This window comes from Staurois parvus, unplaced genomic scaffold, assembly GCF_062004578.1.
Source record: "Staurois parvus isolate SC_StPar_1 unplaced genomic scaffold, SC_StPar_1.0 ptg000013l, whole genome shotgun sequence".
NCBI lineage: Eukaryota > Metazoa > Chordata > Amphibia > Anura > Ranidae > Staurois > Staurois parvus.
In genome coordinates, this window is record NW_028317809.1 from 9,730,387 (window position 1) to 9,745,640 (window position 15,254).

General features: G+C 42.2%; 1 protein-coding gene across 3 annotated transcripts in view; it reads right to left on the minus strand.

The window, feature by feature from the left end:
* RASGEF1B (RasGEF domain family member 1B) overlaps positions 1-15,254 on the minus strand; it is a 512,404-nt gene that overhangs the window by 32,761 nt on the left and 464,389 nt on the right. The window contains exon 1 of one of the 3 annotated variants that reach the window (XM_089675540.1): positions 9,511-9,782. The exons of the other annotated variants lie outside the window; for them this stretch is intronic. The gene's annotated coding sequence lies outside the window, so the exon portion shown is untranslated. Of the gene's footprint in view, positions 1-9,510; positions 9,783-15,254 lie in introns of those variants that run through there. 3 annotated transcript variants of the gene reach the window in all.

Genomic DNA, 15,254 nt, shown 5'->3' on the forward strand with positions numbered 1-15,254 from the left:
GCGTGTTTTATCCAGTGTTTTTTTAGCTTAAAAAAAAAGAAAACAAAATGCTAGTGTATGGAGCCTGAAAGTTTAAAATAGGGATTTTCCTGTTTAGTATTACCCAGCCTTGTCAATGCAGATTAAAGAGGTTAGCAGAATTCTCTGGCTTCACTAGAATTGCAAACCATAAATACAAGAAATAAAGAAACCAGTCACGAGAGGACTTTCCTTCCCCTTCTGAAAATGCTAGTTTCCTGGCTCTCATGCTTAAGAGTTCCTTATGTATATTCCTGCTCCTGGTCAGTAACTCAAGTATTGAAACCAGTGGACCACTAGGATTGGGCAGCACTGTTGCTAAATGGTTAGCATTTCTGCCTGGCAGTGCTAGGTTGTTGGTTCAAATCCCAAACACGGAACCACCTGCCTGGAGTTTGCATGTTCTGCCTGTGCCTGCGTGGGTTTCCTCCTGGTACTCCAGTTTCCTCCCACACTCCAAAGACATGCTGGTGCGTGAATTGGCTCCTGTCTAAATTGTCCCTAGTATGTGTATGTATAAATGTGAGTTAGGAACCTTAGATTGTACGCCCCTCGAGAGCTAAGGACTGATGTGAATGTACAATATATATGTAAAAACGCTGCATAAATTGATAGCGCCATATAAGTACCTGTAATAAAATAGTCAAGTAAATACATTTCCCAGAACCTATTAGCAGAGGCAACCCTCATTTTTTACAACACATTTTAAAAAGGTCAAAATTATAGTTTTGATGCAAAAACTATCACAAAATCACCTATAACAGAATGACAGCTAATTTTCTAAAAAGGGAAAAAAAAAAAAAAAAAAAAAAAAAATCAAAAACCACATTTGTGAACACCAGTAATGTTAAAATCATCAAATACTCATTCATCCAAGTCATAGCTTTGTTGGATCAGATGATAAATAAAAATTAATCTGGTCTATAAACTCAAACATACATAAAATATATATTGAGCCTTCTATGGCCTACTATAGTACATAGAATAGTAAAGTTGGCCATACACACATGGATTTCTTTTGTTCAGCCTGCAGGTCTAACAAAAGAAATTTAAAACAGATTTGTCCATAAACGCTAAAGAGTGTGGATGGAGTAATCTTCCCTGTTGACTATGTATTCGGACAGCCAGCACCTGTAGCTGTCAGAATACAATAGCCAGCAGGTAAGATTTCACCTTCCATGTGCTTTTGCGTCAATTTTCTTCCCGACTCAGCTGATCCACTGAGATGAAGATTGTGACGCCACTGCTTGCCTATTCACCTTGTCCAATCAGAGAACACCTTGCAGCGATCACTGTAGTGGCAGTGGCTAATACAGCGATTTTCTGCTTGCACAGTGGTCCCACAGGTATTGCATATGTATACTTACATTGGTACAGGCTGGTTTAATGTAGCTATGCAATAAAATCCATACCTGGAGTTCAGCTTTAAAGGATTCAGCCTTAGGTTTGCATTGGATTAGTTTCATTTCTCATGATGCATCCAAGAATAGCCTCAACTGCAACATCACGATTTACCCGGAACTGAATTAATCCTCCGCTACAAAACGTGAGCTGTAGTCACACCAGGCTCCACCACAGAGGCAATGTAAGGACACAGGTTTTCAGAACAGCAGTGGTTGGTATACAACACAGTGCAATGGCAAATGTTATATGGAGCATAGTCCATCTATAAACAACAGTTTCCCGGAGGATGCTCTTGATTTGTACTCTAATGTAACTGTTTTAGTAAGTGGAACATCCGGTTTGGTGACATTCCAATTAGAAAAGCCTTTGTTAATGCATACAGAAGATGTGAGGTTTTGATATAAATTAATAGGTCCCAAGTGTATTTAGTAAACCCAAGAGCAAAAGTGTAATATATTGCAGCTTACTAGTTCTTGAATGTGGTGGTCTGCCAGAAAACACTTCCAATCCTAAGGTGACAGGCTGTCCTTTAGGCTAGGTTCACACCTATGCAGGTTGCGTTTGAGCCATTTCTGCATTGCTTTTTTGCCACATTATTCTTTTTCTTGTTGATAGGCAGATTTAAAATGCAAAAACGCATCAAAAATGCAATACATGCTTTTCTGCAGCGTTTCCATTGCAGTCTATAGAACAAAAAAATGCAACTTTTTGCATTCAAAAATGTCCCTGACCCTTTCCAAAAAAACACATTGAGTGAAAACGTGTAGATGTGCCATAGGAAAATCACATTAAATGGACAGCACTGCGGTTCTGCAAAACGCTGCAGAAAATGCTTAGGTGTGAACCTAGGCCTGTAAAGGAGATATTTTGTCAATTCATTGGGGGGTCAATGGGAAAAATGCCCTTTACATCAGTGGCTAGTAGGAAGAATGCCTTTACAGTAGTGGTCGCCCTTACAGATAGTTAAAAAGACCATTGGTGTCATGACATGCTATGTGATATTGGCCTCGGGACTGTGCAGGCACCATGAAAGAAGAAGAGGTCAATTAGCCACAGCTCAAGGAACCCCTAGCAACCTCTGGAGAAACCTTGGTTGCGAATGGCTGCCGTAGGACATGATTCCAGAACACCTCTTGCTCTCTATAACATGGGGGGTTCTATAGTCCACAGAAAAAGCTGTGAACAAGACTATCTTGTAAGAGCACGGCTGCACCACCACTGAGCATTACCCTCCAACAAGATTTTTTTTTTTAGCAGGATCAAACAGGTTTTGTTTGCACCTATAATGAACAGAAAAAATATATTTCAGGCCAAAAAGAGGCAAATAAGTTACATAGTTAGTCTGGCTGAAAAAAGACAAAAGTCCATCCAGTTCAACCATCGAGAAAGAAAAAAAAAAAAAAAGTTATAATCCTATACCCACAGTTGATCCAGAGGAAGGCAAAAAATCCCAGCAAAGAATGATCCAAGTTTCTCCTGCAGGGAAAAAAATTCCTTCCTGATCCCCAGAGAGGCAATCGGATATTCCCTGGATCAACTTTACCTATAAATGTTAGTATCCGGTTATATTCTGTGTATCTAAGAAATAATCCAGGCCTTTTTTAAAGCAATCCACTGAGCTGGCCAGAACCAACTCTTGAGGGAGTCTATTCCACATTTTCACAGCTCTTACTGTGAAGAAAACTTTCCATGTTTGGAAATTAAATTTCTTTTCATCCAGACGTAAAGAGCACCCCCTTGTCTTCTGTGATGACCTCAGGGTGAATAGCTCTACACCGAGTTCACTATATGAACCACTAATGTATTTATACATGTTGATCACATCCCCGCTTAATCTCCTCTTCTCAAGAGAGAATGAATTCATTCATTCAGTGAAGTTCATTGTTGGGGTCTACATATAATTTAACTTGCTTGGCGGTATTCCCGAGTGTAGCTCGGGGTAGAGTTTCAGTAACAAAAGCGGTAACCCCGAGCTACACTTGGGAATACCATGCAGGGTTGTTCAGGGATTCCCTGCAGCGCTTACCTTGTCCTTCGCTCCCGCGATCTCCATCCTGCAGCGTCCCCGGCCATCTACTCCGGCATCCGGCTTCCGTGTTCCGGTCCCTGTGACGTCGAGACGTATGGGCCCGGAACCGGCGGCAAATTTAAAAACTGTAATTTTTTTGTAAACAAATATTACATAGCAAATCATTGCTGTTTCAAAGCATTTCACATACATTTTGTCCCTAGTGCTTTGTCCTGTGCCCTGCCTGCATTTTTACTGTTCTTTCTGCCTGGAAACTGAGAAACATCCATGGTGTCCAAAAAGCGTCCCTTTAGGTGAAAAGTGGTTTAGACCAGCTAGAGAACAGCGATAGTAAATTAGAACCACTTGCAGAATTGAGTGATGATTTGTGGGGAAATTCGTCATCAGACACTGAAAACGATTTTGCGACTTTGCTCAGTGATGTGCGAACTTGGCGCTATATTTCAAATTTCAGTGTTTTTGGTTTGATTATATTATTGAATTATATTTATTATTATATTTTTTATGATTTATTAAATTATAATTTATGATTTCGTGTTTCAAGTTTTATCATATCCGGGATGTTTACTAGACTCTTGCTCGGACAGATTTCAGTGAGTTATTCCTAAAAATTACAGCCTACAATAAAAAAACTACATATTTCCATGCAAAAAAATGGTACCGCTTTCAGCACCAAAAATCTGAAATAATCAGACCGCCAGGGAGGTTAAGCAACATATGCCACATGTGGACCTCAATAAGGCAAACGCAGGTAAACTACAACACCCAAATATTCTAATTGTATTACTCTAACTTCTGTAAACTGAAATCTGACTGGTTGCTCTGAATTTGACAATATTTTACTGCCAATTATATAAACCTGGGATGATATGGTCATCCTAATAACCAGTATATAGTTACTTTAATGACATATATGAATCTATCATAAAATATGTTGGAACGCCGCCATGCTTCCAAACATGAGTGACAACATCTTTTGTTCTCAAAATTTGTTACATCTGACTGTTACAACGATGTCACTTCACTATGCACACACTTTTTTTTTTTTTTACAGGATGATGTAGCTATATTGAAGTCACATACATAACAGACTGCCTAGATGCAAAACTGAATGTAATAGCATACAAAATACATATGAAAAACAACCCAAAATTAAGCACGCAGCTTTGTATGAATGACTAGTGTTCTTGTTACACATACTGTACATGCTAAACAAAGAGTACACTGCCAGTCATGACAGTTTGGTCACTAGGTGGCACTGTTCAATGGGATACCAGGGGCACTACTTTTGACACTTGATTTTTTTACATTGTAACATTACAAATAAAAGCAAACAAACCAGCAAAATGTTCAACAAAAATAGGGAAGTGTTTACAGATAAAATTATTGCAATCATGCTAATGCAACAGAAAGCTGCAGGGCAAGAACAATATTTTCATAATTAACTTGCAAAAGACAGGAAAAAAATTGTACTGGTGATAAAATTGTGTAATTAGAGCATCAGATTGGAAAGATGGGCTTGTAAATGCATATTCTTGCCCAAAGCTCCCTTAAGTCCTATTATACTAAGAATTACTTGGATGTATAGTGCGGTTTTATTTCATGTTTATATACAAATAATTTAAAACCAGGCGCCGCAAGGGCTTAATACACATTTTAAAAAGGATCTCCATAGAATTATTCTATTCGGATGATCACATTCAGGATTTTAGGTCATGCACATTGGCAGCCAATCACTGAAATGGTAAGGAAAGTCTCTGTGCAATAGCTGGAATGCAGCATATGTACAAACTACAAAAAGATCATTCTAAGGTTCACTTCAGAAGGCCTGGCCCCTGTCAATCACCCATAAAACAGGAGCATACCCCCTCACAATTCAATGGCACATGCCTAAATTGCTTTTACAAAATCTGACAATACATGTAACAAATTACTTAAAGCAGAGCTCCACCCAAAAGGGGAAGTTCCGCTTTAAGGACTGCTCCCCATTAGGGATTGGCACCTTTGGGGGGTGGGGGGGAGCGAGTACCCGAATTTGACAGGTACCTGCTCCCACTTCCAGTCCAATTGCCTAGGCCAGGGGTGGGCAACTGTGGCCCTCTAGCTGTTGTAGAACTACAAGTCCCATGAGGCATTGCAAAACTAACAGTTACAAGCATGACTCCCAAAGGCAGAGGCATGATGGTACTTGTAGTTCACCAACAGCTGGAGGGCCACAGTTGCCCACCCCTGGCCTAGGCGATCAGAAGGTGTCCTTCCTCCCTGTAGTCTTTTGGGACACGTGACAGGTGTCCCAAAAGACTACATATCAAGCGCTACTCGTGCATGCTCAGTGGGTACTTTGAGTCTTCCCATTACTTACTGGTGACTGACTCCCTACCTCTGCTGGAAGTCTATTCCAAGCAACAAACTACCCTTTTGGTAAAATACTTTCTAAGGTTAGCTTTGAACTTTCCTCCTTCCTTTCCTTGAGGTCATGTCCCCATGTTCTTGATCTTAGCTTTATATTGAAAACACTGTCTTCCTGAATCTTATTCATACCCCAAGGGCCATTTCGCACAAAAACGTGGTGTGGGAAAGGTGCGTTCTGTGCTCATTCGGGCACCATAGGTGAAAAGTGCTGCCCTTGCTAGAGTATGCAGGTGCCAAAGAATTGTTAAAGGCACCCCAAATGCAGCAAGTTTGTGGCCACCAAATTGGTACCATGCAGTTTGGTGCAGTGCGATCTAAAAAAGTTACGTTTTCACTACCTTTTCCAAGTTCCAGTGAGTTTTGAAGCCTATTCGAATGAATAGACTGTCAAAACTGGACTGCATGGGAACACACATTCCAATGTGAACCATCCCTTAATATTTGAGGGCTTGTTCACACCATACCCATTGAGCAGCATTTTTCTTCACACCACTGCACATACTGTATATGGTGTGAACAGGGCACACAATGGTTTTCTTTGTGCTCTGTTCACACCATACTGCTGTGGTGGTTTACAGAAATACAGCTCCACAGGCATGGCGTGAACAATCCCTAAGGACTTATTTGCACATGCGGTAACCCTCTGAAGAGCATGATCTGTGGTGTATTGCTTCTCAGAAGGCATTTGCCAGGCTGTCAAGAAGTGTAATGTTTCCTCACTGCCTGTTTTAACCACTTAAAGCCCTCATCACAGCCATGTGTTTTTACTGCCCCCCAATCGCAAGTGTAAACTAAATCAGTCATGTCCCCTTTTCCCTTTTTTCCTCAAGGCTGTATATATTACGTTCCTGAAGTCTCTTCTGACCTTTCGTCATTTTTGTTGCCGATCTCTGGATTCATTTGTAAGCGAGGTCTCCAGAACTTGGACACAGTATTCCAAAATGAGGCCTAACCTAAGGCTGGCCATACACTATTCAATTTTCTTTAGATTTACCAAAAAACATATAATATGAGGTCAAACCTAAACAACACTTTCAATTGTATCCAATTAGGCAGGACCTTGCCTTACATAGTTTAAGATAAATCTAAAGGAAGTTGGGCAGAAATTTGTATAGTGTATGGCCAGCCTAAGGCTGGGTTCACACTGTTGCATTGTGCTGATGTGCGGTACACTGTGTGTGGCGGTAAGGCAGGCCATTCATTTAAGTGGGCTGCTAACGCACCAAACAAGGTGCACGTACTATGCTTTTGTAGCACAGTAGTGCATTACCATGCGTTGTGGTAAGCAGCAACACACATTTGTTGACAAGGTGCATTGGAGTGCTATTAGGAATGAATAGCACCACAGTGCATGCACCAACACACATTTAACATATTGCCCTAACATATGCACCAACACATGCCTTACCACTGAGCAGCAGTGTGAACCCAGCCAAACTAAAAATCTATATAGTGGAATCTGTCCTACTGCTGGGGACCCCTTATAGTGGCGCTAGTTTAAAGATGGAACATTTTTAGAATTTTTTTTCCCCATATGCTTTTGCAGCACAGCCACAGCTTTGTTAAAACACAATTTCACATTACATCCATGCAGACAGTTTTATGATCAAAATATTAAAACAGAGAAGATAGTTTATGCATAAGCATAGCAAGATTTCCAGCACTCTGGAAAACCATTTGCATACTTTCAATAATTCACTGAATTAGTCATCAAAAACCACAGTTAACATATCCTCCGCAGAACAATTATGTCAGCTGAACAATCAGGCCACCCACTGCCAGAATAAGCCTTATATTCTAAATGGCCATGCAAATATCACATGCAAAACCTTTGACATGGCCAACAAATATTTGCATTGCTTCTAAAGCATGACCCTATAAATATTTAAGCTGACTTTATTACTGGTTAAAAACAAGGCTATATACATTTTTTTGTCTACATTCCATATTCAAGTATTTACTATGGTTTAAATGGATCAGTTTAAATTTAGCTGATGGTAAATTGCCACTTAAAGAGCTAGCCAATGAAATCAGGAGAGCACAGACTTTGAAATTTCCAATGGTTATTTAGTCCCTAGTGACCAAGGCTGAGTTCTCACCACTGTGACGCTGATCCACTGTCTAAATATAGAAGGGAACAAATAAATTCCATGGCTGACATTGTCCTACTACTAGAGACTGGAGGCTACTCAGGCAGCATTCCACAGCATACAGTACATGGTGTACAAGCTGATCGAGATAAACAAACCATTCTATTTCAACCATTCTATTTCAACATCAAGTCACCATGGCTATTAACAGTTGTAACATATTAGGCTGATTATTTTCCTAAGTAGTCACTGAGTCACTACAAGAGACTGTGAGCACACCCATCACACAACATTCAGCTGATGTAACTGCAATGATCACAAACAAGTCTATGTCAAATCTATTTTTATAGTGTAGCCAAATGTCATCTCAACACAGTACTTCCACAGTGGCAAATGATGTGCATTTAGGACTTAAACTCATGTAATGTCATAACATATCCTTTCAGGTGGAATTTGTGCAAATAAATGTCAACCAGTAATACAATTTTATAATAAACCAAGAGTATCCATTCACACTCAGGGGTCTGTAAAAGGCTAGGATTCATCCAGAGTTTGCTAGGAGCTTCTTGAGGTATAGCTGATTGACCTCCCATCTGATGGTGGCTGCAGGGTTCCAGGTCCAACACCACTTGACAGAGTCATCAGAATTAAACCAATTATCTTTTTAGCTGTCTGTAAGGGGGGCATTCAATGCCACCAATGTAAGCATTTTTTCCCACTGCCTGCCAATTAACTGGTTTTTGCAGGGGTACCCAGAGAACTTATTTGAAGAGTTCTTCTTGGTCTTGAGGGTTGTTAAAGGCTTCCCTAGACACATGCATGGGTTTTGCAAGAGCAGATCATTATTTTAAGTGCTTTTTCTAGATCCAAAAAGGCTAAGAAAGGCAGTCTTAGACACAACCATGATTCCCAAAGACCTGATCATTAACTCCAGGGCTTTTTCTGGATCAAAAGGTTAGGAAAGGCTGCCCTAGTCACAACCATGATTCCCCAAGACCTGATCAATAACTCCAGGGCTTTTTCTGGATCAAAAGGTTAGGAAAGGCTGCCCTAGTCACAACCATGATTCCCCAAGACCTGATCATTAACTCCAGGGCTTTTTCTGCATCAAAAAAAGGTTAGGAAAGGCTGCTCTAGTCACAACCATGATTCCCCAAGACCTGAAAATTAATTTAAGGGTTCTTCTAGGTGAAAAAATACTGCCCTTGACACAAACAGGGGTTCTCAGAGACCTGAACATTATTTCTAGGGTTCCTCCAGAAGGTTCGAAAAGGCTGCGCTGAACAGAAACAGGGCTTCTTCAAGTCCTGGAGTTCTTTTGGATCAAATAAGGGCTGCCCTAAAACACAAGCAGGGGATCGCAAAGCCTCAAAAAGTATTTCTTAACAAAAAGTTTGAGAATGGCTGCATTAGACACAAGCTAGCTCTGCTGAATCAGACCCCCCCCCCCCCCTGATGTGCAGACCCCACACCATGCACACTACTAGCGGTCACAGATGGGCTGGCTCTAGCACAGTCCTATACATCCGATAGAAAAGATCTAGGACACTGGATTACCTGTAAATTCAGCTAGATGATCAGCCAGTCAATGATGATGTGCCGCACTTCTTCCCTCCAATGTTATGATCCGGGCTGTAGTAGGGTTGATCAGGGCACACATCCGATAATTGTGCAGATCAGATTTACAATGGGAAAGTCTAGCAGTCCTGTCCTTTAAATGCGAGCATGATCCTGATACAAAGTCTCCGGTGAGCTGAGCGATCAGCACGCTGAGATCTGGAATAGACTATCCTGCTCTGTTTTCATGTGCACTTGTTTCTTGGTTTCAAATCGCATTCAAAGTTCACTCCTCCCACACTTCTTCCCTGTCATCCTCCTCCTCCCGCACTTCTTCTCCCTCCTCCTCCTCCCACTCTTTTCTTTCCTCTGATCCCTCCGGTATACACACAGCCTTCACATGGTGAATCATTGAGCTCCAGCAAAGACAGCTGCAGGGCAAAGCATCCCCTTCCCCCTCCCCAGTGGTAGCCTCAGGGCCACTGGGGAGACTAGCAAGACGTAATGGGGACAGGTCAAGGAGTGGGGCTCCTAACTTCAACTGATAGCTTAGGGAAGTTCCTTTATTACAAGCATGACATTGTGGCTTCTCAATAGAAGTGAGTTGCGAATCTGCCCATGTCTGTGAAATAAACTGGTGGGTCTCATTCACACTGGGATTGAGCTGAGATTCTTTAGTACTCTTTTTTTTTTGAGCATTTTAGGCTTGAACTATTTTATTTTTAATGTTTTTTAGGTGGCGAAAGTCTAGTTACTAAGCTCCCATTGGGGCAGAAACACGTAACAATGCCCTAAAAGGTCATTTATTAGGCTACGTTCACACTAGCTTTGTCAGCAGGTGTCAAACAGGCGTTTGGGAAGCGTTTATGAAAATTCTGCACATGCCACGAGTTAGGAGGAGTTGAAGCCTCCCATTCAAGTCTATGATGCCACTCTTCAAACACCTGGCAGGCGTTTGCGGTGCGTTAACACCATTTAACGTCATTATAGGAGTTTGTGGTGCGGTTTTATAGCTTGGCAAACGCCTATCAAACGCCTCAAAACCATGCATAGGGCGTTTGGGGAGCGTTAAAAATGCTTCCCAAATGCCTAGTGCCTGTCAAACACTATAGGGGCATTTGGCAAGAGTTAGAAATAAAGTCAAGTGTGAACAAGCCCTTAGATTGTAAGTTCTAAGGAGCAGGACCCTCTGATCCAGGGGCGGACTGACCATTCAAGCACTCGGGCACTTCCCGAGGGCCCGGGGTCAGTAGGGGGCCCCATGAAATGCCCCTGGCACCTTTTATAGGCTTTTTTGGGTGTGTTTTAAGTGTGGGCAAGGACACAGGGGCCCCATGATCCCCTATTGCCTGGGGGCCCCATGAGTTGTCAGTCCGCCCCTGCTCTGATCCTTTCTGTATTAACTGCTTCTCCGCCACCCTATAGTAGAACTATGGCAGCAGAGCTGCACAAAATCAAGTATATAGACATGATTTTCAACCTAGTGATTAGCATGCCTATCTGCCAATGGCGGTGCAGATAGGGCGGAATGCAGGCAAGCCCTACCCGCACCGCCATTGGTGGCTAGGCATGTCAATCACCGGGTTCCGGCCAGAGATTCCCCGCCGGCATCCGATGATCGCCGCGCAAAGCTGACGGAAGAGACCTCTGTGCAAACAACACAGGTCTCTCCCCAGCCAGCAAGGACATGCTGTTTTGTATTTCTCTGCAGAGCAGAGAAATACAAAACAGCATGTCTCCCAGGTAAACAGCACACAGTAAAACACACACAGCACACAGTTTACCCTTTGATCGCCCAAACGTTAACCCCTTCCTGGCCAGTGCTATTAGTACACTGTCGGTGCTTTTTATTAGCATTGATCACTGTATTAGTGTCACTAGGGATGTCAGTGGCAGTTAGTTCCTACTCAGTGTCAGAATGCTCGCCGCACTTCCGCTATAAGTCGTTGATCGCTGCCATTACTAGTATAAAATAAAAATAAAAATAAAAAATTCCAGTATATATACTGCCATTTGTAAACGCTATAACTTTCAGGTAAAACAATTATTTACACATATTGGGATTTTTTTTTAGCAAAGACATGTAGCAGAATGCGTTTTGGCCTAAATTTATGATGAAATTTGATTTTTAAAATTTTTTATTGGACATATTTAATAGCCAAAAGTCAAAAATATTGTTTTTTTTTTTTCAACATTGTCAGTCTTTTTTTGTTTATAGCGCAAAAAATAAAAAAATGCAGAGGTGATCAAATACCACTGAAAGAACGCCGCTCTAATTGTGGGAAAAAAAGAACATAAATTTCATTTATGTACAGCATTGCATGACCGTGCAGTTGTCAGTTAAAGCAACACAGCGCCGTATCGCAAAAAATTACTTATTCAGGAAGGGGGGTAAATTCTCTGGAGGGCAAGTGTAATTGTACTGTCTGCCCTTATATTGGAAAGTGCTGCGTAAACTGTTGGCACTCTATAAATCCTGTAGAATAATAATAATTTATTACAGGTACTTATACAGCACTCTTAATTTATGCAGCACTTTACATCTATATTATACATTCACATCAAGCTCTGCCCTCAAGGAGCTTACAATGTAAGGTCCCCAACTCACATTCATACTATACATAAATATACTAGGGAAAATTAACCTTTGAAGCCTGGGAGGAAACCCATGCAGGCACAGGGAGAACATGAAAACCCCCAGGTAGGTCATGTCTTGGTTGGGAATTGAACCAATGACCCTAGAGCTACCAGGTGGAAGTGCTATCCACTTTCATGCCCCGGGAAAATATTCCCATTGAACCAGAATCCACCCATTAGAGATGAGTTGGTCTGAACTTTGCAGTGTACCCAGAAGGAAGCTTTCAATTCATCTCAGGGCGTTCCCCGTCTCGCAGCTGCACAAAGGTGTGAGGATTCCCATGACTTCATTTGCCTAATATGGCTGCATGGCCAAATTAAGTCAATGTCTTTTCCGAACCTCTGTGGGTCCCAAACTGATGGAGGAAGTCAGAGGTTCTAATATGTTTTTGACATACTAATCATACACTAATAAAGATAGATGTGATTTAAAGTGAATGCAAACCCATATTTTTTTTTAATAACAAACATACTTAACTGCTGTGTGCAAACCCCCGATCCTCTTCCTGGTCCCCTGATGGTGCTCCTAGCTCCCCCTGCCGGGTGCCCACCATAGAAAGTTACTTGTTATAGGGACGCTCGCACCCAAGCCACGCTCTGTGTGTCCATTGACACATAGAACGAGGCTTGGCCATATAGTCCAATGACGGGCGCAAGGTGGTTCTCTCGTTCTGGGAGGACGTCATATGATGTCCTCCCATTCTCACCGCACATGTGCGGCTCAGGGAACATGCAGCGCGGCGATCGGCGGTGCGCTGTGTCCCTTGGACACAGCGGATCACCGATCTATGGAAAGAGCTGAAGATATCGGCTCGGTCATGTGATCAGCTGTGTCCAATCACAGCTGATCACATGTAAACAGGGAAATGCCGGTTATCTCTCCTGAGAGGAGAGGAGAGCCAGTAATCGGCATTCCGTGGAGGGGACATGTACACTGATCATCAGGACACTGATGATCAGTGTGCCCTGATGATCAGTGTGGCCCCAGAAGTGCCACCTGTCAGTGTCCATCAGTGCCAGCTGTCAGTGTCCATCAGTGCCAGCTGCCAGTGCTGAACAGTGCCATGTGCCAGTGCCACATATCAGTACCTACCAGTGCACATCAATGCCACATATCAGTGCCCATCTGAGCTGCCTTTCAGTGTCACCCATCAGTGCCACCTATCAGTGCCAGTCAGTGCCGCCTATCAGTGTGCATCAGTGCCGCCTATCAGTTCCCATCAGTGCCTCCTATCAGTGCCAGTCAGTGTCGCCTATCAGTGCCAGTCAGTGCCACCTATCAGTGCCATATATCAGTGCTGCCTTTCAGTGCCCATCAGTGATGCCTGTCAATGCCTATCAGTGCCACCTACCAGTGCCTCCTCATCAGTGCCCATCAATGCCACCTATCAGTGTCCATCAGTGCAACCTATCAGTGCCCATCACTGCAGCCTCATTAGCGCACATCAGTGAAGGAGAAAAATCACTTATTTACAAAATTTTACAATAAAAACTAAGAAAAAACATTTTTTTTTCAAAATTTTCAGCGGTTTTGGTTTAAGGAAAAATTAAAAAAAACAGAGGTGATTAAATACCACCAAAATAAAGCTCTAGCTGTCACAAAAAAATGATAAAAATTTCATATGGGTACAGTGTTGCATGACCGCGCAATTGTCATTCAAAGTTTGACAGTGCTGAGAGCTGGAAATTGGCCTGGGCAGGAAGGGGGTATAAGTGCCCTGTAGGCAAGTGGTTAATGCAGAGAATGCATTTAAAGCTGAACTCTGAGGAAGGTAAAAATATTCCCTTGTAGTGGTGGTGATCCTGCACTGTAAGAGTTAAATGCTTGTTTAGGTCTATAGGACAATGAAACTCAGTTTTACTTATCCAGTCCCCCACTCCTGCAGGTTCCTCAGTGCCATAAGACCAGTCCTTGCAGCCTCTTTTCCTCTATGCTCAGATGGTTGGATACTGTCTAACATCAAGAGCGATGCGGGACCCCTAGCCCTGCATTAGATGTGAGAATGCTGTTGGACAGTACACTGTCAGGACATGGTGGAGCACCATATGCCAAGGGAATGAAAGATTGGGTAAGTAAAACTGCTTTTCCAGTCCCCTAGATCTAAAAGGGCTTTTAACCCTTATAGTTTGGGGCAGACCCACTGCAGGAGAGTATTCTTACTTTGCCCAGAGTTGGGCTTCAAGAAGACTGAGGTGTGCTACCGACATATTTTCTTCTGCCTCAAAAGAAACTCATATACTTTTTCAAGTGCTGAGCTTCAAGCATCACTGCAGTCAGTGCCGGTTCACATATATGCAGATTGGATGCGGTTTGAACTGCAATCCAATCCGCATGACATGTGAAATACAGGTGTACCTCGGTTTACGTATTTAATGCGTTCTCTGGGATGTTTCAAAAATTTTGTAACCGAAATGTGGATTCCCATAGGAATGCATTGAAAACCAAATAATCCATTCCGTAGGTCAGAAAAAAGTTTTTTAAAAAAGTCGCTGTCACTATAGGTCAGTGCCGGTTTTTAAATGTAATTACCGGCTTTTTTTTTCTTCATTCTAGTTCAGAGAATAAGCTGTCACTTTCCCCCCAGCTAAAAGAAAGAAAGTTTCCTTTTAGTTTATTGCCCTGAGTTAAAAGAATCAATGTTTCCTTTTACTTTGTTTCCCGAGATAAAAGAAACAAAGTATCCTTTAGCTTCTGGGAAAGTGACAGCTAATTCTGTGAGCTATAGTGAAGAGAAAAAAAAGCCGGCAATTGCATTTAAAAACTGGCACCGACACACACTTCGTATTGTGAAAAAAATTTGTAACAAAATCGTAAACCGAAGCATTGTGTTCAATGGATTTTCATTCGTAAACCGAAAATTAACCGAGGCGTTTGTAAACCGAGGTACACCTGTACCATTGCTTCCTATGGTGCCTGTTCACATATGTCCGGTGCACTGGTAGTGCAGATTCAGTGCGGTTTGAAAAAGATTCATGTCCGATTTCTGGGCAGTGCCTTCAGTTTCAGGTGCAGATTACAGGCTATTGACTTCTATGAGAACCGTTTCTAAACCACACATGTGTGAACGGGATAAGATCCTGACCTGACCCTGTCCTGAACCTGATGT